This window comes from Ursus maritimus, unplaced genomic scaffold, assembly GCF_017311325.1.
Source record: "Ursus maritimus isolate PB19 unplaced genomic scaffold, ASM1731132v1 scaffold_30, whole genome shotgun sequence".
NCBI classification, from domain to species: domain Eukaryota; kingdom Metazoa; phylum Chordata; class Mammalia; order Carnivora; family Ursidae; genus Ursus; species Ursus maritimus.
This window is the reverse complement of record NW_024425564.1, coordinates 27158158-27183201: the sequence shown is the minus strand read 5'-3', so window position 1 is coordinate 27183201 and position 25044 is coordinate 27158158. Positions and strand designations below refer to the sequence as shown.

The following is a 25044-nucleotide window of genomic DNA, read 5'->3' as shown; positions in this document are numbered from 1 at the left end:
AAAAAGAAAACCACTCATCCTTCATCATTTGGTACTATTTTGCACATAATCGTCAAAGCTGTTTTTACTATGCAGAAGCGTGTGCTTGTGAAACTCTGCTTTAGACATTTTTGTGTATTAATCAGTAGCATCTGCTCCTTGGGTCACAAGACAGCGTAATGTCATCCCCACACAAATTGTCCAAATTGCAGGTTAGTCCTGGCAGCCTAGCCGCGGGGCCGTCACTACTGTTGGGTATTTTTAAATGGCAGAAAATACCTGTGGTGATACGTCATGTGCCTTTATAAAACACAGCCGCTTTTTGTAGCTGAACGATTTATAAATGGCAGTGGGTTTTGTTGTATTTTTTGTTATGATTCTTTCTTTCCAGTTCTCTTCGGTTTCCATTGGTTGTGGGCACAATCTTCACAGTTAAAACAAAAGAGAAGGACTCCCCGGTATGGATAAATATGTTCCTGGCTAGTATTTGGTGGGCATTGTCCTCCTAAAAAATAAGGAGGATACAATAACCAGCAAGTGTTTCCTTTCTGACAACAGTGCCATTCTAAACGTCTCTTGAAGTATAGAAGTATAGAGATCACTTCTTTCACTTTCTGTATTTCACATGTCTGTGTCAGGGAAAGAATGGAAAGTCTTAGTTGTTACAGAAACTAAAGGGACAATAGTTACTGCACTTGATGTAGTTCAAAAGCTTTTGTTCTTTATGTTTTGGTCTTACCAGTTCTTACATAGAAACTTAATATTATTTGGGGGCGCCTGGGTGGCGCAGATGGTTAAGCTTCTGCCTTCAGCTCAGGTCATGATCCCGGGGTCCTGGGATCGAGTCCTGCATGGGGCTCCCTGCTCAGCAGGAGGCCTGCTTGTCCCTCTGCGCCTCCTTCCCTGCTTGTACACGCACGCTCTCTCCCTCTCTCTCTCTCTCAAATAAATAAAATGTTTTTTTTAAAAAAGAAACATAATATTGTTTGAATCCTTAGTGACTCTCTGTTAGCAACTGAAAATCACCATTCCCTTATTGTTTTAAAAAATTCAGGCAGAAATACTGTGGCTATCTTATCCAGTATCTTGGTGTTTTTTTTCACCACTGAATAGTTTTAGGGAGATCTCTTTAAATGTGCAAAAGGACATTCAGTCCATAGGAATTTATGGAACTATTGCAAACTATTCTGGAAATTCTCTCACAGTTGAATCAACTCGGTGAACCAGACTGAAATTAAAGAACCAGAGGGAGGTTACTCTTCAAATGGCAAGAAGCCACCTTTCCCATCTTTGACAATTGAGTATGTATTGTAATATATTTGGGATATCGAAAGTAGCATTGTAGAGCTGTGTGACAGGTCAAGAAGTTGGCAAAGATGCATGTAGGCCCTTGTTTGTATAAAGTCTATGATATTAGCACTTCCTGCAGTGGAAAAGTCACGGTTCAGGTATGCACGTCCGAGGTAGAAAAGGTTATCTTCGAGGAGCCTTGTCATGCAGTCACAGACAGCCTCAGCTCTGGAGTCGGATGGCCTGAGTTGGGTTCCCACCTCCATCACACATGTGTGGTGTTGGGCAAGTGATGGAACTTCTTTGTGACTCAGTTTCTCCAGTTGTAGAAAGTCATGTAAAATTCCTACAACAGTGCTTTGCACATCATAAGTGTATTAGTTATCTATTGCTGTGTAATAAATTACCCTAAAACTCAGTGGCTTGAAACAACAAATACTTAGTATCTCACAGTTTCTGGAAGTAGGGCACACTTTTGATCAGTGTCTCAGGCTTGGGACCTGAGACATAAGGTTGCAGTCAAGCCATTCATTAGCCCAGGCTGCAGTCTCATCTGAAGGATGGGGTGGGGCAGAGTTGGGATCTGCTTCCAAGCTCAGTCACATAGATGCTAGCAGGCCCTGTGGGCCCCTTCACAGGATGGCTTCACAGCCTGGCAGCAGACCCCCCTACCCCCAACGTGAGTAACCTTGGAGAGAACATTCAAGAGCATCCAAGATGGAAGCCAGCCTTGTCACCTAATCTTGGAAATGACATCCCATTATCCTTGCTGCCCTCCATTTGCTAGACGAGAATGGCTCAATCTAGTCTGTATTCAAGCAAGAGGACTATACAAGGACATGAATACCAAGAGGTGGGATCTTGGAAACCACCTATGACAGTTAACCTATGACAATCATGCTTTAACTTGTGTCTTCTGTCCACATGTCTGTGAATTTCAAATTTATACATCCTCCTGTCTAGTGGTATCTCCCCAGGATGTCTAATAGGCATCTTAGACCTAACATGCAAAAAATGGAGCTTCCGACACCTGCTTCTCCCATGATCTTTTCTGTTTTGGTGAATGGCAACTCCATTATTAGAGATGATCTGGCCAAAAACTTGAACTGATCCTCCTTAACTCTTTTCTTTCTCTTATACCACTTGTCATCTTGCCCTTCAAAATATATTCTTTCTCTTATGCCATTTGTCAACTTGATCTTCAAAATATATCCAGAATCTCACTAGTTCTCACTACCTCCTATCCCAGTATCACCACCTTATTAGTCCATGTATTGGGTGTCTCACCTGAATTTTTGCAGTCACCTAACTGGGCTCCCTGTTTTCAGCCTTGTCCCCCTTTTGGTCTGTTCTTCTCAACAGACAGAATGATCTCTTCAAACATAAGGCATTATATCACTCCATTCACAATTCTCGAGTGTCTTCCTGAGTCACTTGGAGTAACGAGAGTCTCCGCAATGGCCTCTCATGGTTATAAAATTATTTTTCTGTATAAAATTATATATATAATACACATAAATATATAATACACATAAATATATATAAATATATAAAATATAATATAATATAATATAAATATCCTATATATGTCTATGTAAACACATATTTATATGTTTATTTAACTTATTAGAATTTATTTTCTGAATTGTGTAAGGTGGGGATCTGACTTTTTCCAAATAAAAAAACTTTCCCAGCCCCATTTATTGACTAAAACACACATTCCCAAATGAAGTGGTATTTCACAGTGAACCTGTTAGTTTTTTTGTTTGTTTTTTCCTATGCTGTGTCTAATTGTTGACTTTTAGAATGGCAATATACCTGACAGGTCATATAAGATACAGTTGTGTTTTCAGAGATCTCATTTGATATGATATACTCAAACACATACAAAAGCTGCTTGAATTCTAATTGGGAATTAATTATGGAAAACATTTACTTTCATCCCTTTATTTGATGGTAAGGAACTAATTCTGCTTAGGAGATAGTGCTTAACTTGAAAAATCCAGTTCCGGGCAAAACTGAGATGCAAAGAAAGAAAAAAAAAAACCCAAAACCCTCATGGCTTTTGGGCCACTGTTTCTGACACGTGTTGATATACTCTGCTCCTGCTGCTTATTTATAACTATTCAGAAAATTATCACCAAAATGCTTATCGAATTGCAGACCCTATAAAGATATCTGGATCGGAATCCTTGTTTGTGTCGATAACATTCAGTGTGCAGGCAGATCTGTGAATGCTCCAGTCCCCTGGTGTTCTTTTCTTCTTTCTAGACTTTTGGTCTTACCTCTATTTATAGCTTCAACTGGCAAACAAGAAAGGGGAGGAAAGGAGATTAAACTCAAGCTGGTTGGTTTTGGTGGTCATTAGCAGCACTGCCGAAACGTTGGCTGAAAGAGGAAAGTATATTGAAATTATTGCTTAAAAGGAGGTGCACAGAATGTTCAGTGGTTTTTCTTTTGACAAAAATCCTCTCCTACGTGGAGCACTATGTGTCATTGAGGGTCGGCCCTAAATCACAAAATGAGTCACTTCCAACTCCTTCACAATCTACAGAGATAAGAATGGAAAATCTTGTCACTTAGATCGGGCCTTGTTTCCCCTGGGTTTTTTGTGTGTTTTTTTTTCCCTTTCTCTCCTCTCCAAATAGTGTGACTTGTTCCCCTGGACACCGGACTTCGGCAGCCAGGGAAGGGCCCTGAGCTAATTAGGGAGCCATTCTGCCTCTCCCAGATAATTTTGCTCCACGTGGTGACAAAATCTAATCCAGAAATGAATGTCTTTCTTTAGGCAAAAACAGCACAGAAAAAGAAAGAGTACCACGAGAAGGTACTGAGCTCCTGGTAAAGTTTTTGAACCAACACCATACATGGCATTCAGGGAGTCAGTGGGCACGAGTGATTAAACCCTGAGTCTGCTCAAGGCCCAGATTAACTTGTTGTATGCCATCAGCCGCCCTGGGCCAGCAGCTTCCTGTGCAGAAGAATTGTGAACCAGATGACAGAGACCCTCCCCGTTAAAATACCAAGATACAAAGCTGGTAACAAATGAAAGAAAGGCAGCAATTTATTTTTAGTAAAAGAAGATTAATATCAGCCAGTAACGCGCAGTGGGGCTCGCTTCAATCTTCCTCCTCCCTTTAAAATTCTGTTTTTACCCAAACGGTAAGATAAAGACAGTTTGTCATGCTTTGAACTTCCTGGCTTATGTTGATTTGTAGCAATATGTTACTGTTACACATTTGAGTGGGAGCTGAGTTACATTGCATGAAAGCTGCTCTGAAAACTAATAAAATCGTGACAGCCCCACTTTCGGTGGGTATTGATAGCATCAAGAAAATAAAAAAGACTTTGCCATTTTCAGGCAGTCGCTCTTCCAACTAGACTGAAAATATAATGGGCTTCCACTCAACTCACTTGTTTAAACGTTACCCAAGAGCAGTTTTCTCTTCCTCCTCAGAAGTTCTAAGTGCCTACCCGCATTTAACCACAGAGAGACACAACCTCCCAAAAGTTCTTTTCAAACACGTTGAGGCAGCGTGGAAGTAATAGGAAGTAATAGGTTCAGAAGGCTTTCAAGGAATTGATTATTCACGCAGTCACCTAGTGAGGCATAAAGGTATATCCTCTCTCTTACAACTGGGTCATGCGATGATGTCCCACAGTGGCCTCAGGACCTTTGGAGATGCGTTGAGTTTGGCGTCTGGAGTGGGTTGCGGTTATCGTAGTGAGAGAACTGGATGGCAGTCTTGCATCATGCTTTCCAAACAGATGAGGAAGAGCTTGTAAAAGCCTAGAAGAGGCTGCAGACATCTTTTGAAGACCATCTCCAGGCTCAGATGGCCATTGTCAAAAAACAAACAGTGGTGTGGACTCGTCTGAGTATTGGGAGAAGCTAGAACGGCGCCCAGTGACAAGTGAACATTGCAAGCTCACAAGGCGGGAGAGAACTTTTCAGAGCCACCTTGTCACACCCAGTTCTCATGTGTAGGCTTTGTCAGAGGCTCTGAGTAGGGGTAAAGAGGCATGCATATGTCCACCATTCATTTCATATTCAGCGTGTAAACGCTGCCTCCCAACTTGGCTGGGGCAGTTCTTTATCGAGATTCATCGAGTCAGAGTGAAAATCCATCAATTACCTGTGTGTGGTGCGAAATAGGAAATTTCCTCTAACACTGTGTCTTTTTTGGTTCAATCCTAACAGCCCCGTATTTAAAGATATTAATATTAGCGCAGTGAGTTGGAGTCTCTCATGGGCAGAATCAGATGAATTTTAATTTGAGACAAAACTTTCTCCACTTCCTACCCTTGATGACTGCATGCCAGTTACCTTTGATTATTAAACATCACGAATCCTTCTCTGTGTACTTATATCAGTTAGGACCCTTGAAATTTTGCAGCCACATTCCCAGTGGTATACATCACAATTTTCAAGATGTACTCACCTACCCCAGCAGGCGCTCTGCTTTCTTTCTTCCTGCCCCCTTCCCCCACTCTAGTATTTCAGGGCCCCATAGGTAGATGTGTTGTGTGATAGCTTCGTGCTGATAATTAACATGCTTGTTTGAGGTTATAAAATATACATCTGAGAGAAGCCAGGGATTTCCCCCCGAATATCAACTAGCTGCTTGAAGTGGCATTTTTCATTCTGACTTGTTTTGTTTTCTTTTCCTGTAGCACACCGGAGCAAAATGAAAGAATTTATTCTGAGGCCTCAAAAGTAGAGCTGCTACAGACCCTGAGCAAGAAGCAGTGGACTTCTGCCTGCACGGATGGTCTTGAAACACGAACGGTTGTGGGTAAGTCATCCGGGGGACTTGGCATTCATTAGCTCTGGATTTCATCAGTCATCATTTGTTTGGTGTCTCAGGACATCTTCTTTAAGTACATGGCTATTTCTCTACAGCCCAAGCAACAGGTTGTTTGAGGTGTTGTTCTCGTGATGGAGAGCCAAGAGAACAACGAAATTTACTTAGTGTGTTTGTTTCAGAAATTTGCAGAGCAGTGGGATCTGAGTACAATGCATTTGTGTTTAGGAAAGACCAAAAAGGAGGGGGAAGAGAAATCCGGGCGACTGAACACACAAATGACCAAGAAACTATGACTTCCAGACATTGCTTTTAGTTGAGAGCATGAGGGATTAATCACACACACAGGCCATCGATTCGATCTGATGGCGGATTTCTTATGCTGTAGTGGAGTATCGGGGTGGGAAGGGTGGGAGGTACTGGGGTTTTCCAAGTCTTACTCAACATCTATGTATTGAGTGCCTTTTAACTACACATGGTGCCCCACATGACAGCCTCGGTCTGGAGGTGGAATTCAAGGCTCCAAATGATAAAGAAACAACAAATGACACCAAAATATTGTGGCGTTCCAAGGCAGTTTGATCAGCCTAGTTGACTGTAGTTCTTAGAAGCAGTCTTCAAATGGAAGCCAGTTCTCCCCACCTATCTTGGTGACCTCGGACATCTTCCTCATCCTCGTGGAATGGGTCACTTCTAAAAAACTCCAGTGCGTGCCTCGATGACCTCCAAGGCCTCTTGCAAGTCTAAAAATTCCACAGTTCACTCTGCTGAAATTAATTAATTATCCCCTTTGATGCTTGCTCAGCTGAATCGATCGTGAGCCCTTCTCAGATCATCTTTGGCAGGGAGGCTCATTGGATGGGCCAGTGTGAAGAAAAAGGGCCAGGCACTTTGGGGTCCTTTCTCCCTACTTCTCCCTACGGTCTTGTGAACCAGCCTTGTGGTCAAACACGCCTTGCGGTTTCTGTGGTTAGTAATGCATTCCCTTGTGGCATTAAAGACAACGTGGAACATTGTTACATGAATATAATAGAATATAATGTTGTCCTTTAGTTTTCTGTTGGGGATCTCACTCTTCCTTCTCTGTTTGCTGTCACTGTCTTATGGGTTATATCTGCCAGTCCCTGAACCCTGTGGAGCCCCAAACTTTGTTTTACATTGAACAGAATTTATTTTTCTTTCTTGCTAAACATCTCTTCTCCGAAGCAGAGCTATGAATGACACTTGAAATGCTGCTCGGATGTCACTCTTGTTAGCAGCTGGCTGTCTGCCTCCGAGTAGTGCATTATTTGGGTTTCGTGACAGCATTTTTTTTTTTCTCTTACAAATGTTAAATTATGAAGTGCAGGAAACCACATGAATGCGGCGGAATGAAAAGGCGAACATGGTGTTATCTGGAAATGCCAGTGTTATGGTTCTCCTGGTGACGGTCCCCTCCCGACGCTCAACATACTGAGCCTGTGTACCTGCTTGGGGGCAGGCTTCTAACTCCTGTCTTGAGCTTCACTAACGCTGTGTGCCATGGCCCCCTTGTCACACTGAGTCAGGAGGTTTGGTTAAGGCGGTTGCACGGGGCTGTCTCTTTCTATGCAGGTCCTGCCTGACCACTGAGCCCGGCTTATCCACAGTCCTCCTGGAATGCTTGGGCCTCTGCGGACTCCTGTAACATTTAGAACGTGGATCCTATAGGGGGCCTGGTAGCTCTCCATCTGCTAAGCGCCTGCCTTAGGCTCGGGTCATGATCCCAGGGGCCTGGGATCGAGCCCTGCATCGGGCTCCTTGCTCCACACCTGCTTCTCTGCCTGCCGCTCCTTCTGCTTGTGCTCTCACTCTGACAAATAAATAAACTCCTAAAAAAAAAAGAAGGTGCATCATAACAAAAAAATTGTGGATATATAGTGCCTTGTGGGTGTCTGCTGTCTCCCCGTCTGGGCTGCATACTGCCTGAGGGCAGGAATCAGATCATAGCCCAATGTTTCTTGAAGGTGGTCTGGCCCCAGGATCTCCTGCAGCAGAGTCCCCTGGGCATATGTATTGAAGTTGCAGATTCAGCAACACCAGGCTCAGTGAGTCAGAATTTCTGGGGATGTGGAGCCCAAGAAACTCACCGCAGATAAGTCTCCTGCACACTGAGGTTGGCGAACCACTGCCTCTGTCTCACCCTCTGGGCCTCGTCACCTGCAGCGCAGGGTCTCGGTCTGAGCACATGGTAGGTGCCCAGGGAATATTTGCTTGTTGATCCGAGCAGCACCCAGCCATGATGGGTGCACTCATCCTTCAGTTGCTTTTAGCCTTTTCGGGATGAGAACTCTGCATATTCTCCGAACCCTCAAAAACCCTGTTTTGTCCAAATGTGCAAAGTCCCTGTGGTCGGAGGCTGTTCTGGAAACCTTTTTATGTCCTCTTCTCTTCAACTAGTGACTCTGACTGCCCCTGTTAGTGGCAGTGGTCCCTGCTGCGCACAGCCCAGCAGTCATGTCGACTCTGGGGAGAGGGACCGGGACGTCAGGACAGAAGGCAGATCTGAGGTGGGAGCAGTGCGTGGGAACCCAGTCGCTTTATCCTGGGATCCCAAGGCCACGCCTGCTGCCCTTGGTAGTGTATCTTGAATGCTGTGTCTTTCAGCTGTTAGGGCTCGCCGCCTGTCAATTTTGGTGGCAGGAGAGCGATCCCACAGCGCAAAGGGATAAAGTAAAGCTGCAGTGGGCACACATCAAAGCCTCCTCAGTGCCGGCAGCAGATTCGGGATTGGAATCTGATGACAGCCGACTGCAGTGCTGACCCCGGGCCCCTTCCCTCCCTCCCCCACTGGCTCCAGCAAGGACAAGCCTGACCTTGGATGACCCAGAAGAGATTGGCAGGGTGGTGTTGCCTCTAGGGCAACTCCTGATGCCCTTGCTGGCCGGTGCGGCCCTGGGAGGAGATCTGACAAACCAAACAGAAGGACCAGAGAAGGCTAGTCAGCTTATAAGGGATCCAGTGGGCACATCGGGAAATTCATTAGCTGTGAAGACAGCCACTAGCAACTGCCTGGAAGAGTTTTGTGTTTTTTTGGGTTTTTTTGCAACTTTGTTTGTTTTCACTCTTGCCTAGTCACAGTTTTACTTAAGAGACGTGTCGCTCTGGAATGAAGTTTGTGTTAAAAGGCACGTTCAGGCACAGGGACGGGAAGCATCTTCTCTCGGGCATCCGTCTACACTTGGCGACGGGAGGTTTAGAGACCGGGAAGGCATAACAGAACAGATTGGGAAATGGTTTTTTGTTTGTTTGTTTGTTTTTGCTTGTTCTCAGCTAAGGGAGGAAAACAAAGCACAGGTTTCCAAAGCAGTATTAAGAGCAAAAGAGGCTTCGCACACGGTGCTTCGTGGAAACCTGATTAGCCTTTCTCTGTGTGGCCTCTTCCAGTGGGGGTGGCGCGCGGGCTGCGTTTCTGATACAGGAGGCAGGTGCACACATCGCCAGTCATGGAAGGGAAATGCCCAGTTGTGGCCCTCAGTGCCCTGAGCCTTCATGAAAGGTTTCAAGGTGGAGGAATAACTAGGGACAAAAATTAAAGAAATTATAAAACATAGGATTATAGTGAAATACCAGAGGCATTGCTGTTTCGGAGGTCTTTGGCAGTGCATGGAATTTTTCCTTAGAAGTAGGCATCCAGTGGAGGTCCCTTAAAAAGTTAAAAATTCAGCTACCCTATGATCCAGCCATTGCACTACTGGGTGTTTACCCCAAAGATACAGACGTAGTGAAGAGAAGGGCCATATGCACCCCAATGTTCATAGCAGCAATGTCCACAATAGCTAAATCGTGGAAGGAGCCGAGGTGCCCTTCAACAGATGACTGGATTAAGAAGTTGTGGTCCATATATACAATGGAATATTACTCAGCTATCAGAAAGAACGAGTTCTCAACATTTGCTGCAACATGGACGGCACTGGAGGAGATAATGCTAAGTGAAATAAGTCAAGCAGAGAAAGACAACTATCATATGATTTCTCTCATCTATGGAACATAAGAACTAGGATGATCAGTAGGGGAAGAAAGGGATAAAGAAAGGGGGGGTAATCAGAAGGGGGAATGAAACATGAGAGACTATGGACTCTGAGAAACAAACTGAGGACTTCAGAGGGGAGGGGGGTGGGGGAACGGGATAGGCCGGTGATGGGTAGTAAGGAGGGCACGTATTGCATGGTGCACTGGGTGTTATACACAACTAATGAATCGTCGAGCCTTGCATCGGAAACCGGGGATGTGCTGTATGGTGACTAACATAATATAATAAAAAATCATTAAAAAAAAAAAAAAAAAAAGAAGTAGGCATCCATGGTGGGGAAAGCAAGAGCTGAGTCTAAAAGAACATTTGACTACCTCACTTGTATTGTCTACCATGAGGCATTCTCAAGAACTGCAGATTTTCCAAATGGCTCCCGAAATCATGGGCGCTATTTTTGGAAGGCAGATAGACATAGGAAAAGAGGCCGTCCCGTACCCTCCCTGCAGACCATCGTTGGAAAGCTCTTGAAAGGCTTTCTAGCTTAGGGAACTTAGATACCCATCACGCACCTAAGCCAATGTTATGTAAAGCAGTACCAAGCAAGCCTCCTGTGAAATGTGTTACAACCCTCTCCTCTTGCTGATACTCTCATGGGCTAGTTGCATCAGTCCTCTGGAGAAGTTGTGTGGTGGGGTATACCTGAGGGAAACCCCACCAGTTCAGGAAATGCAGTGAGTCGTCTTCTACTAGGCATCATCAACACAGATGGTGATTAACTTGGAAGGTACCCTTCCTTGGTGACCGTTGGAAAGCTTTGAAAGGAAGTGTTTGTTGTGCATCAAAAGATATTAGGATAAAACTGGCACATTGGCACATGGTTGGAGTGACAATGGAAGGAAACTCACCGGAGCTCCTTCCTGCACGTGCTTTCCCCGAAGACATCATCCTCACATCACGGCACCATTACCAGTTCCGCTCTGATGACGAGCATGGCGCTCTCTTCCTCTCTGGAGCTTAAGATCATTGGCTTCCATGTTCCTTCCCAGATGGCTCCAACTGGGTTAGTCATAGGTGCCTCCAGCTTGAGTCTACGCCTCCTGCTCTCACTGCCGTGTCTCCCTTTATGGGTTCCTTGTCCAGAGAAGCAGGATCAGCAGCCGGCCAGTCATGGATGCCGGACGCCATCTCGTCTTCCTAGGCTTCGCCCCTTGACCACATGCTGGAGTTTTGCCTCTTGCATATTTCATGGTCTAGCACTCTGCTCCCTTCCCCTGCCCTTGGTCTGCTTCTGCGGTGAGCGTCACTTGCCTGACTACGGCAGCTGCTTCCCAAAGAGTACTTCTGCCTTAAGTCTGTCCTTCCTGTGTTCCATTCATCCTACAATTTTGAGAATTGTCTTCCCAAAGAAAAGGTCTGATTGAATTCCTCCCATTCCTAAAAACCCTCGGTGGCCCAGGGAAGTATGGAACAGTCTTTGTAATACAATATTAAGCCTCCGATCATCCTTCAAAATTGTGTATGCAATTGATTACCCATCGATACACATTGATTACAAAGTCATGATGAAAATGTGTGCGCGTCAACAGGGACCAAAAGTAAATAAAGCAAAGATGAAGATGTGTGTAGTATTAGAGCAATTGGTACTTTAAGAATGATAGTCCTCTGGTATCTTCCAGAGGAACGAATGAATGTGATGAAGTGAAAGGAAACCTTTAAAGGATTTTGTTAGCTTCCCTTTCCCTGCAAGATAAAATGGTAACTCCATCGCGTGACATTCAACATCCCTAGGAATTCATTATCAACTCACCATTGAAATCTCATCCCTCCCTCCCATCTCCCCACAGGACACTTCTTCCCTTTCTACATATACTGTGTTCTTTAGCAACCATGCCTTCTGCATGAAATTCTGTTTCTCCACCCAGTGAACTTCTCATTCATTGATGTCTACTGGGAATGCCCCCTCTTCCTGTGTTAGTCTACGGATTGCAGTTCTTTGATGAATGCAGCCTTCTCCGTGGAAGACCCGTGAAGGTGGAGACTGGTTTATTTTAAACCTTGTATTCTAAGTAGTAAACCCATTCCTGCACATCATATCGCTTAGTAAGTATTTATGAAAGGGAAAAAGAAAGAACTCACTTAGAAATATACAAGTAATGCTCCAGGTAAGATTTCACATGTTTCAGATAAGCTCAGTGCTAATTACCGGGTGGCAAAAATGACACAAAGTTGACGTTTTGGGTTAAGTGATTTTTACAAAAGCAGTTGGACTCAGCATCCTAGCACTTTAAGTAAACTAGGAGGGTGGATCTTTGGTATCTGAAAATTCTAACATCAGGTAGAATCAGTTCAGCTTCTCAGGAGCCATATTTTGTGAAGTGACTAGAAATTGCTTTTTAAACTGTTTTATGTCATGAAAAATCGTATCGGCCAAATCAGAAATCCACCAAAATGACACATCCAGTGTTGGCAACATAATATGAATATGTGGTATTTTTTTCTTAAGGGAATTTGAAAAGCCAAGACTGGGTAACATTAAAGGATTGATGTAACATTTTCAGTTCTGAAAGGCTATTCTACTCTAGAAATATACTTGTTACTATTTTTTCATTTCTAAGAATTCTGTTTGGTTAAAATTGCAAAGGAGAAAAAAGATATCTTGGCTTAAACAAAATGAAAAGTCATCTCCAAAATTAATTTGGCATCCTCAAAAGTTCCTTTTCAAAGGGAGGAGGAGGAGGAGGTTTTTTAATATCACATGTTAAAAATGCCACTAAAAAAATCATCATTTGCACTTGTGAGCAAGAAATTCAGAATGGTATTTAATGGAGATCAATGTGTGAGGTATGTTACGCATCTTTTTAAGCAATATTTTGACATTAGGGGAAGGCTGTTTAATAGTATATATTATTTTATAATCCGTATTATACATATTTATATTTTTCCTATTAATGCTCTAGTTAGAGTCAGTCAGTTGGAATAGATCATTTCAGTGTAAGATTTGCCACTTTTCCTGCATGATATTCTTACCCAGCCTTCGGTTCACTTGCCTGTGAAATTATGACAAAAGTTGAACCGCTGTTAAAGTAACGGATTAAGACATTGGTCAGTCCACATGTACTGATCGACTGCTAACTTGGAAACCTTAAATACCACATCACTTGGCAGCATCTCATGGAAGCTGATCTTTGTCTGTTTTGCACAGTGAAGAACCTTTGCTCAATTTGTTATTTTTCTGTTCTGAGCCTTGCATTTATTTAAAAGCCTGGCCATTTGGCTGTGTAGAGGATCCAGCAGGAAATATGAATACTTGAAGCCATCAATGTATTGTCCAGTACACTTCCATAAATATATGTATATATATATACACAGATATACACACCATGGCTAAGGCGAACGATTGCAGATTTGCAATTCACCTTTAGCTATTCTCATTATTTAGCTGTAATGAAAGCAATTTTCATTACAGCTTGGAGTGCTTTCCGATGTAGTAGGTGCTTATCTTGAACTGCCCTCCCCAGACCACGTATACTGTGGCTAGAACCTGTCTTGGGCTTCCTGGTGTCAGCACAAACAGAAGGGTTTGTAAGCACCAGTAGCCTCAATGAGGAAAGCTGTGAAGGGGAGGACAACTCCTCATGAGACTTTAAGGAGCTAAATACAGAACAGAATTCCTTGATGGATCTCAAAGTTTGAAAATCCGGCCCCGAGAAAACGGATTACTGTCCTCGTAGATTTTTTCTTTTTTTAGCAGTACGTAATCTGTTGCTATACCACGGTTGGAAAACAATATAACGTATTATTGAAGAGCATGGATTCTTGAGGCAAAGTTCCTGGGTTTGAGTACAGATCTGCCTCTCGATAGCTGTGTAACGTGGAGCAAATTTACTTAACCTGTTTGGGTCTCAGTTTATCCACCCATGAAATAGGAAAATTAAAGAAGCATCTATCGGAGCTCTAAAACCTAAACGAATTCCTGCCTAAAAAGCTTAAAAAAAAAAAAAAAGTTAGCTATTATGGTCATGTTACTTCTGTGGTATTCAGTTAGACAGCTGCTCACTTTGTAATAAAAATTTTCCAGACTTTATTCTTGATGTCTTCCTTCAAACTGAATTTTTGAGTTTTTGTACTCTGGTAGAGATGGTAAAATATGGGAGTGAGCCCAATCAGGCAGGGTGAGAAAATGCTGTGGAAACGCAAAGGAATGAGATAGTTGGTCTAGTTATGAAGGAGAGGACATGGCGGAGGCGTTTTGAGCTAGATGTTGAAGTATGTCCAGGATCCCACATGGCAGGAGGGCGAGGGAACAAAGGTAAGGAGAAGGAAGAGGGTGGTGTGTGTCTGGGCACGTGGTGGACTGGCTTGGGTCCAGTGCGAGGTGCGCGAAGTAGAACAATGAAGGATTGGGAGGAACGAGGTTGCTCCAACTATTAATTGAGTAGCTGCTTTACCCCAGTGTCTGTGAATGGTGCTTTATAACTCCCTGCAACATACGTGGCCCCATTTTACAGGTGAAAACAATTGGTTTAATCCCATACTAAAGGCTGGAATTTTATCTTAAGTGGTAGAGAGCCACTGAAGGTTGTGGAACGGGAGAAGGTCATGATCAGACTTAACTCCGATCGACTTATCTGCTCTGTTAGCCTCTTAAGTTCCTGAAATTGAAGACAGGTCTCCTACTGCCCTGTGTTCCCTCAGGGTGTAGCACTGGGCCTTCAGCATGGTGGATACTCCGTAAATACTCTAGTGAAGTCTATCTTATAAGCTTCCTCAACAAAATTTAGGAGACCCTTTTTGTACCTTTTCCCTTTTAGAGAGGAAACTAATGGATCTAAGAATAGTTAATAAACTAAATTCCTTTGTGCTTGTACATGTCTCAACTCATCTGATCCTCACAAAGACTTTTACAGATAATGCATCTGACTTTTATGTTGAAATTAGATGTTATTAGAATGGATGAGGTTGTTGGTGCTGAAGACTTGTCACACGGCTTGTAGGCCCCTTGCCTGTCCTCTGTCTTCACTCCTACCTCTGTCGAACCACTTCTGATTTCCAATACGCACTAGGGTTGTTTTTTTTTCACTGGTTTAAGGCCACTCTGCTAGCACTCTGTTGCTTTCAGAAAAACTAAAGCCCCACAAGGACCTTAATCTACTTTGTAGAGGCTGATGGGAAAGAAATCATCTTCAACTGTCCTCAGGACCAGCATCCTTCTAAATGCTGCTGCTGGCAGGTGGCCATTTCTAGGAGCCCATCAAATTAGCCACTTGGAAGAGTCTGGCGTCCTGTGTTGGGTACCACGCAGAGTGAACTTGCTTTTCACAGTAAAACAGAGTTTGGGGGTGAGTACATTGCAAGCACCCTAGATATTTAAGGGAAGCACTTTGCTTCTTCCATCTGATTGATACCAAATTTATTTCACTAAAAAACACTCAGCAACAGGCAGAGCAGCGTGTGCTTCCAAATGCTGCCTGGAATTTGCAGTGACATTTAGTGAAAGGGGAAGTTCAAGTCCAGCTATCAAAGGTCATGGCCAGTGAAACTACAGGCACACATTATGTAAATTCAACCCAAATCTGTATTAACCTGACAAGTTTTGGAGTGGTTATCTGCTCTATGAAATTGATCCTCAGTAAGATTCTCCAGAACATCAGATCTGCTTAATGCATTTAAATCAGTCCTTGTAAATTCTCGACACTCATGCTGGTGCCGATTAGCAGAGGCTTATCTCACCTGCAGCTCTACCCACTATGCATGAGTTTTCTCTCATGTGTACCCACATGGTTTTCTCTCTTTTTCTGGTGGACATCCACATTAACCTCACCCCTTCCTTTGCCTGGCACTGCCCTCAACCATTTGGGAGACTCAACGAGCTAACAGTACTCTGTCTTGGGGACCTAGCCATCAATCCAGCACCCCACTTTCAAAGTGTCTTTAATTTGATTTATAAATATATATTTTTTAATTGTGGTAAATACATATGCCATAAAAGTTGCCACTGTAACCATTTATAAGAGTACGATTCAGTGGCTTTAAGTACACTCACAATATTATGCAACCATCAGATTTTCATCATCCCAAACAGAAGCTCTGTAGCTGTTAAACACTTACTCCCCATTCCTTTCTCTCCGCAGCTCCTAGTAACCTCTACTCTACTTTCTACCTTGATGGGTTTGCCTATTTTAGCTACCACATATACCTGGAATTACACAATACGTCTCTTTTTGTGTCTAGCCCTTAACTTATTTTTTTTTTAAGATTTTTTATTTATTTATTCGACAGAGACAGAGACAGCTAGCGAGAGAGGGAACACAAGCAGGGGGAGTGGGAGAGGAAGAAGCAGGCTCATAGCGGAGGAGCCTGATGTGGGGCTCGATCCCACAACGCTGGGATCACACCCTGAGCCGAAGGCAAACGCTTAACCGCTGTGCCACCCAAGCGCCCCCCTTAACTTATTTTTGACATAGTGTTTCAAATAAACTTTTCTCATGTATTCACTTTTAGTACTTTATTGTATTAATAATTATCAATAAGATCTAATTCTCATTCTAATTTAGGAAACTAGGTCCTGTAAGGATATGAGTAAGCAACAGACTTTAAATTATAAAATAAGTAAGTCACAGAGATTGAAGAGTACAGCATAGGGAATATAGCCAATAACCTCGTAATAATGTTGCATGGTGACAGATGGTAACTCTCTTACACGGTGCCGAGCACTAATGTACAGAACTGTGGAATCAATATGTTACACACCTAAAACTAATAGAACCTCCTATGTTAATTATACTCCAATTGGAAAAAGGAATATGAGCACAGAGAAGACATAGAAATTATTTTCATTAGTAGCTGAAGAAAATAACATTTGTAAGACAAAACTCAAACGTCTCATAGGTAATTTCGCATTCCTCTCTAGGACTGATCTTCCCTTGCTTGGGGTTCTTCCCTCTTCAGCCTGAATTCTCTGCAGAATTTCTACAGGCAGCCGTGCATTTCCGTAATGCCTCCTCAGAAGAATTCGGAATTTGTTAGGTGCCATCTTCGGTCTGACTTGCCTTTTGTTCTTCTTTTTGTTGATTTTTAAATTAATCATCCCATCTCCTTGCCTGTGTCCAACGGCAGGCAGAAACATGTGATGACTGCCCTCGGAAAATTCGTGAATCACAGCCCTCTGCTTGCGGTGATGTTACGCAAAGCAGAAGTATTCCTTTCTGCAGAGAAACAGAAGCGTTGTAATTTTACTGCAGCAGTGAAATTGTAGTAGAGGTGAACATAAGTCTTCTTCTATTTACATCTTTAATGAGCCACAATTAAAAGTAGTGGGTTGGCGTGTCAGAGTGAATGTGTTATTTTCAGATTTCTATTCTAGGAATTGTCGCTGCTGGTCTAAGCTGCACTTCACTGGCACCCTGGAGCTCCAAGAGCCTTAAGAAAGAAAGCCCAGAAGGGTCTAATCTACTTCCTGAAAGTTAATGGAACAGTAATGACTTTCTGCTGTGCTAAAGGTAGAGCTTTGCCTCAAATCCCAGAAGCCTGTGATTCTCGAATCTTCTGCCATGGTACATCTTTCTTTTGGTGAAAGGCTCCATGGATTGATTTAATGTTGAGGTGCTCAGAGATTTTTCTCCCTTCTCATTCTGTCTTAGCATAATTAACATGTACTGGAGTGGGGCACCTGGGTGGCTCAGTTGGTTAAGCGTCTGCCTTAGGCTCAGGTCATGATCTCAGGGAGCCTGTTTCTCCCTCTCCCTCTGTCCACCCCCAACCCCCATTCATATTTTCTCTCTCTCTCCCTCCTTCACTTTCTCTCTCTTCCTCTCAAATAAATAAATAAAATCTTAAAAAAAAAAAAAAGAGGTACTGAGATGCTCTTCCTGCACTGAATACCTGGTGTGGGGCGAGACAGAACACCTTGCTGTAAAAGGCCCTTTCCCCAGCTCTGACTGAGCCCAGACCTTAGCTCATTCATCTCAGGGGCACTATGTTAGACCACTCAGCACTGTCCTTCCCCACCGCATCCACATCCAAGGATAACTGCTGAGTTTAGCTGCACTGTGATGCTAACCGGAGACACTCTCTTAGGAGTGCTTAGATGAGTTTCCACAGATTATGCATTGCTGCTAAATTAGTTACTATGGACTAGAGCTTTTCCTGATAAGGTAGTAAGGCCGCATACTGGGATTCACGTCGTAACTCATCTAAGACATTGTGCGTAAACATTTCTGTTTACCTGCTTGAGCTCAGCAAAAATGTGCATGGAAGTATTTGCAGTACAGTGCTGGAGAGGACTGTAAAGAACTATGTAGATCTCGGCCATGGGCAGTTGTCCCCACCCTTGTGCTGCGTGCGTACGTCTGAGTTTGTCGTGTACCAGGCACACTTGTCTTGGAGCTAGTGATACTTCAGCTTTGAAGCCCCTCACTTGCACAGGCCCCTCCTAAGACCTGGTATCGAAGTCTGGGTTGGTAATTTCGTGAACTCTTTCTGAAAGACCCACCTACCAATATTCTCTCCCATTCCTCGGCTAACTTTATAAGCTTCAGATCCCACAGCCTGGATCCACCCCGATGAACAATATATATAAACCATGCCTGTGCATATGGTAATTAAATAAACTCACTCTCCTTCAGACCATTTGTGAAATGCCCCAAAATCTGCCAGCCCACAAAATAGGAAAATTAAGGGTCTGCACAGAGCCTTTAGTATTGTTACCAGTTGTTTCCAAGGAAATTTGTATGTTGGACATTTAGCAAATAATAATATGTTTAACTGAGAGTGATTATGTCCTAAATTTCCCAAAGTGATGACTAACAGTTATGAATCACATATTCCTGGGAATCTCCCTTCCCCCACTAACCCTTTGCCCGGAGCTGTGTACAGTGTATCAGAGTTTCTTCAGAGTTTAGGACAAACTATAGATAGCTTCTTATCTTATCCCCCTGATACCTAAAGAAAAATTAATTTAGTGGCTATTTTATGAAACGTCTTTTTCCCAGCTTGACATGGTTGTTTGAAGGGAAATAATTTTGCCTGCTAAGGAGTCACTTGTTACAGGTGACTTTGATTTGAGAAACAGCTGTTGATTTCTCAGATACTAAATTAATTCCTTTCTTCCTTTTCCAAAGAGTAGTTTTATGGTTCCCAGTCTTTTGTTAGGTGTAAAAGTTAATTTGGTCTAGATTAGTTTTTAAAATGCACCTGGTATTCAAGCTATGACATTTCTTACTGAAATAACACTGCCATGGCTTGGGAGGAAGAGACCCCAATTAAATAAAACCCATTTTTTTTTTAAAAGAAGAATGAAGTATTTGTCTATAAAAAGATTCTAAATTAATTAATGATATTGATTAACCATTGGCATTTTTTATTAGTCAGCTGTCTTAAGAAGGTGTGATGTCATTCACCATTAAGGGTGAATGATAGTCAGTGTAGGCAGAAGGTCCCGGGGCATGATACAGAGCAGAGTGACCACCATGTGCAAAATAGCCAAATACATTTTGTCCTGCCTGAAAAAGCAGGCCTGTTCCAGTGGCCTGCTTGACAACAAAACTTACCTTGATGACTTAGGTACAGTGGAAGGCTGGGAAGGGGGAGAAGCAAGCAGATGGGACGATGTCAACTTATAAACTAAACTGCTTTGGGAAGAGGGGGTGGCAGCACAATCTAGGTTTTGGGTTTTGCTTTACCATGAATTTTATGACCTTTGGAAAGTTATTAACCTTTCTGGAACAGTTTCCTCCTCAAGAAGAGGAGGACAGTAGCCCGGATAATCCTTGGAGGTTCCCTTCTCCAGTGACATTCTGTCGCTGAGGATTCAGAGACATCAGATTTACATGGGAAACGAGAAGGTTAAGAATAGAAGCAAAACAGGTGGAAGGGGGGCAGGTATGTAAATGGTGGTCTAGCACACAAGGTGTAAATTCAGGTGTGCGTTCCTCTCCATGGGCAAGTGACTCTGACTGGAGGAACTGAGCGCTGCCTGACGTTAGGGTTGAGCCCTGGGGTAAGTAAGGTGCACCTGCACTACACCTTTCAAAGAACCCTATTTCCCTTGCGTGGCCTGTGCTCCTCGCCCTTCCCCTAACCCAGGAGACTTTGTATGTCTGTTCAGGGCTGTGCTGCCTTCCTTGCTTCATCAGCTCACATATTCTCACCTCTCCTTCAGTCGTACCTTCAGGAAGCTTCTGGAGATGTTCATGAGCCACAGCAGATCATCCTTCTCATTCTGAAGCCCTGTTGAAATTCTCTCTCGGCAAATTTAGACGTATTTATTTATCTTGCCACTGTCCTAGTTCAAGAATCAGATATGATTGTATTTGTTTTTGCCCGAACTCACACATGTGAATGAGCTTTTGTAATCAGCAGAGTAGGTTGACCGAAGGGCTTCAGTCCTTGCCAGGTTGCTACACTGTTGTTCAGTTAACACTGAACTCCCTCACATCCTCAAGTTGCTGGGCAGTGTGTGAGAACAGCTCTGCTCCTGAGAATGAAGTATTCAAGTGATGCAGACCAAGGCAATTGTAAGCACAAGTCACAGAGTCATAATAATAGCAATGCTAATGAAAGCAGTAGACGTTTTCTGAGTGCTTACTGTGTACTCAGATACTGGGCTAATGAGCACTTTACATGCACTCAATGCATGTGTCTGCGTACTCACAGCTCTCAGAGATTGGAGTTATTATCATCCACCTTCTGCTGATGAGAAAACTGAGGCCCAGAAAGGAGACATAACTTGGTCACAGTTACAGGTTAGGCGTGTGGAGGATTAACTTTTTCACTACGAGAAATCGTGGTTAGTGTTAAGTGCTAAGTCTGGATTGTACGGATGCCAGAACTCGTCAGGGTTCGTTCAGGTGGGATTAAGGGAGAGAGTGGGTTCAACTGTGTTTTGGGGGAAGGGAAGCGTCATGACTGGGGGGCGCGGAGACCGAAGGGTATTTCAAGCTAGAGACGATTGCTTGGGAGGATCGAACGTAAAGAAGCTGGATGACAAACAGGTTCGTTCAGTCGCAGGGAAGCGCATCCCTCCCTCTGGTGGCAGCTGGGTAATCAGAATCAAATGAGCGAGGAGCGATTTGTTAGCTGTCATGGAGGCATTGCTGTAATTAGTAGCAGGTCAGCACCTTATAAAATCCCTCTGGAGTGTAAGGACAGGTTTCGAACAGAAATGTGTTAGTCTGCAAAGGAAATAAGGTGCAGTCATTAATGTCCTGTCCTTAGGAGTGCTCTTCTTGGGTTCTCTTTACCAAATGACACGAGCTTCACACCCTTGCTTTGAGCTGTCACCATCTTTGCTGGGTTTCCATTAATTAGCTTCAAGTCTTAGGTCTACAGTCACTTGAAGCTGCTCAGGACATATTTGCTCTAACGTCCCTGGACAGCTTGGGATATTTGCCTTTTCTGACACGTCTGCCTTGTCCTAGCAGCCACGTTACGCACTCAGCACAGCAGGTGCCTCTCGGGGAGGGGAGTGTCGCTGAATCTGTTGGCAAACACACGTGGGCAGTGGCAGCCCGTTGGGGGCTCCAGATGGTAGGCATTGGGTAAGAGATTTGAACTTGGGCAAGAACAGGGGAAGCAGACTGGGGTGACCTGGATTTGTGGGTGCTCGGGGGGAAAACATCAAAATGAGGGATTGTAGGTGTGGTAGGTCATGCTTTTTTTAAGGGTTTTCCCTCCAAACCTGGAAAGGAAACCAAAAAAGGCATTGGGAGGGATTTCCCCAGGCTTGTGAATGGCTGGTTGTGTGTTTAATTAATTAATTACCTAATTACTTTATTTGTAATCCTCCTTGTTTGGAAAAGATTTATGGCTGTGCCTTAGATCTCTCAATCTGTCAAACAAGAAAATCATATGAAGTAGTCAGTTAGCAGGTTATACGTGCCTTTTAAATGTTTCTTTATAATAAAATGATCACGTATCAATAAGAGATTCTAAGAATTAGTAGTTCATGTATTTACATTTCTCATCTGTTTTCCGCTTTATAAAAAATGCACTTTTCTTTGAATTTCAAATTGTGTAGCAATTTCATGTTTTCTAGTTTCTGTAGAGGTCGGTGTTTGTGAAACTCTAGTGTTGACATGGTAACTCTTGTTTTTTATGTCTCTTAAAGCTCCTCCTGCTTTTTGGAGCTCTGTGAATGCAGCACCAGTGGGGGCCACCTCCCACTGCTGGGACCCTTGCACCTCCCCAGGATCTCATTCTTGGGCTTCATTATCTAGTGTTGCTGTTCTTGGTTGCATGGCTCCCGGGAAGCTTAAGTGGTTCTGGGTCATTGAAAAAAATCTTGCCTATAGGAATTCAGATCAGAATGCTGGAGAGCAAGGACTTCCTATCTTCCTATCTACCCACCCATCTCATGAAAATAATGGAGTCCCCCAGTGTTTACCCCCTATTTTAGTTCATGTGAAATCCTCATTAACAGCTCTGTGTGGCGGTGTTGACAGGTAAGCAGACTTTGCAGGGTCACCGCAGGGGGTGACAAGACTGACTCGGTGCCTCCCCCACTGCCCCAGGAAGAGTGTCTCCAGCCTGTGCAATGTGGGCCAGTGGCTGGGGATTATGTGGCGAGGCAGTGAGGGAAAGATAGGGAATAGGGGAAGAGATAGCACTCAAAATCCATTCCTTGTTGACCAGAGCGGAAGAGGAAGGAACTTTACCTCGTGGGGGGGAGGGGGGCATTAGGAGTGTTACTTATAACCTCCCATTTATACCTCATCACACCCAGGAGATAAGCACTATTGCTTTTGATTTACAGATGATGCAAGACAGAGGCTGAATAATGAGAGTAATAGTTACCATAGAACAAGGATTCTAAACCAGCCCTGCCTGATGCTAAACTCATGCTCTGTTTTCAAGCATGAGTGGGTTATTTCTGAGCTTCTCTTCCTCTTTCCTTCTGAGGCTCGATTTTTAGTTATTTTATGGCAAATGGAGAAATTCCTCAAAGGGTGTGTAAGGGAGGCAAGCAGATGTATCTGAAACAAAACTGGTATTGACTAGCCCTTCTAATGAAGTTTTGTGGCTGAGATGAGAGTTTCACAACCACCTTGGGATTTCCGAACACTGATTTGAATCACTGAGAGCTAAAGAAGACAGAGTCCCATAGAAATGTGGATCATGAGGCCAAGGATCTGAATGAGAGGCGATGAGGGGGGGATGCCGCTGATGTTACAGGTGTGTGGAGTGTCCATTGTGACCTCTGGGGTAGTTGTGGGGCAGATGGGGGGCTCTTGGGAATTTAGCTTTGGAGTGACATGGGATTTTAGCCTATGACACCTATGCTTTGTGTCCTATCAAGAGCTGACTGAGTGTGGCACCAATACCCAAGGGTCTCAGGGGGCAAATATGGATGCCATTGGGTGGGAGCACATAACTAAGATTTGCGAACAGGGGTAACCAGAAGTGCCCATCTTTCTAGACCCATTTCTATGGCATTATCCATTTCTGTGGTCACAGGTCACTGTAGGAAACACTATGCTTATGATGTCACCAGACTTTGGACCATTGATATTCACAGCAGTGGGAGGAAGCATGGGTTTAGGGTCAGAGAGACAAAGTTCAAGTCCAGCAAATGTTGTTTGTTAATTGTGAGACCCTGGAAAGTTGCTCCAAGCCTCCATTCTTTGAATGATACATCAGGGAGAATAATTGGGTCTCGTAGGATTGCTGCACAGAACGCAGTCAGCACAGTGCCTGGCACGTAAAAGCACTTAATTATTATTATTATCTAAGAGCAGGTATTATTATCTAAGAGCAACGAAGAGCATAGGTGGGTTTTTTTTTTATTGTGATGGTAAAGGCTACGGTGTTCCAATGAAAAGGTCCCTCATAATTCAGCGAAAGAAATCCTTGAAATTTCTGCTGCAGCAAAAATGCAAATTACCGCTGGGTACATTTCTGGCAGACATATAAGCCATTTACATAATGAAACCTCTCTAATATTATTTCTATTAATAGCCACACTTCTAAGTATCAATCTGACCATTTTGTATTTAGAATCATCCTCTCTGCGAACAGATTTCCTTGTACTGCCGTGTCTTCTTAATATCTTCTGACAAGTGTCATTATGTCTTCCCTTCATATTCTAGTGTTTGTGATTTCCTGAACTCTTCAAATGTTAGTTTCCCACCCAAGAAGCACACTTTCAAATGATGCATCCCTCGAATGTCAGAATTTTCTAAGGTACAGAATTACAGACGAGCATGCAGTGCTGTGGTAAGCACAGTACTAGGTTGGTACCTAGTACCCAGGAGAACTAGGTCCCCTACACCTTTATGCTCTGTTATCGTCTTTTGCTTTGATGCGATCGCCTCTGTGAGCTGTCCCCTCCTCATCCCCTGTTGATGCCCCTGCCTAGCACTTCAGTGTAAGTTTGTTCATACGTTTGGCCCACACTGTCGTCCACCCACTTAGACCCTTAGATTTCCTTGCAATTGGCCTAGCAATTTTAACTGGCCTTGCAGTTGGCCTTGCAATTTTAACTTCACGACAGCATGGCTTGTGTCCTTCATTAGGAAGAGCTCTCCTTGATGGCATCTATGGCTTTTTCTCCTGTTTGTTTCTGACCCCCAGCAAGTGGGTTGCAAAATACAGAGGTCCTCAAATGCTTGCTGAAAGAATTAATGAGAGAGCACCTTGTGAGGAGAAGCCCTCAGCTGGGAGGAGGTCGGCCTTGGTAGGCAAGAGTCCTAGGCCCCATTCAGCTCCCCGACAGGAAGAACATGGCAGGCACACTCTGGGAAAGCATCCTCCTCTTAACCTTTGTACCATCTAAGAGGTGGTCAGGAGTTTTTTCTGTTAAGTAGCACTTTCCACTAGAGGGTTTACAAAGGCTCGAAGCAGGCAACATGGATAAACCTTTAAAAAAACATTTTTTTTTTTTTAGGTTTTTATTATTTTTTTTAATGTTATTGCTTTTCTGTTTGTCTTTGAAATACGGTTTTAGTAATTAGAGCTCTTTTTGTTGCCAGTAAGGGAAACTCA

At 43.5% G+C, this 25044-nt stretch overlaps 1 protein-coding gene across 5 annotated transcripts in view; it reads left to right on the top strand.

The window, feature by feature from the left end:
* Positions 1-25044, top strand: part of ATXN1 (ataxin 1) — a 389590-nt gene that overhangs the window by 94810 nt on the left and 269736 nt on the right. For all 5 annotated transcript variants that reach the window (XM_040645080.1, XM_040645078.1, XM_040645079.1 and 2 more), the window contains one exon: positions 5944-6065. The gene's annotated coding sequence lies outside the window, so the exon portion shown is untranslated. The remainder of the gene's footprint in view (positions 1-5943; positions 6066-25044) is intronic.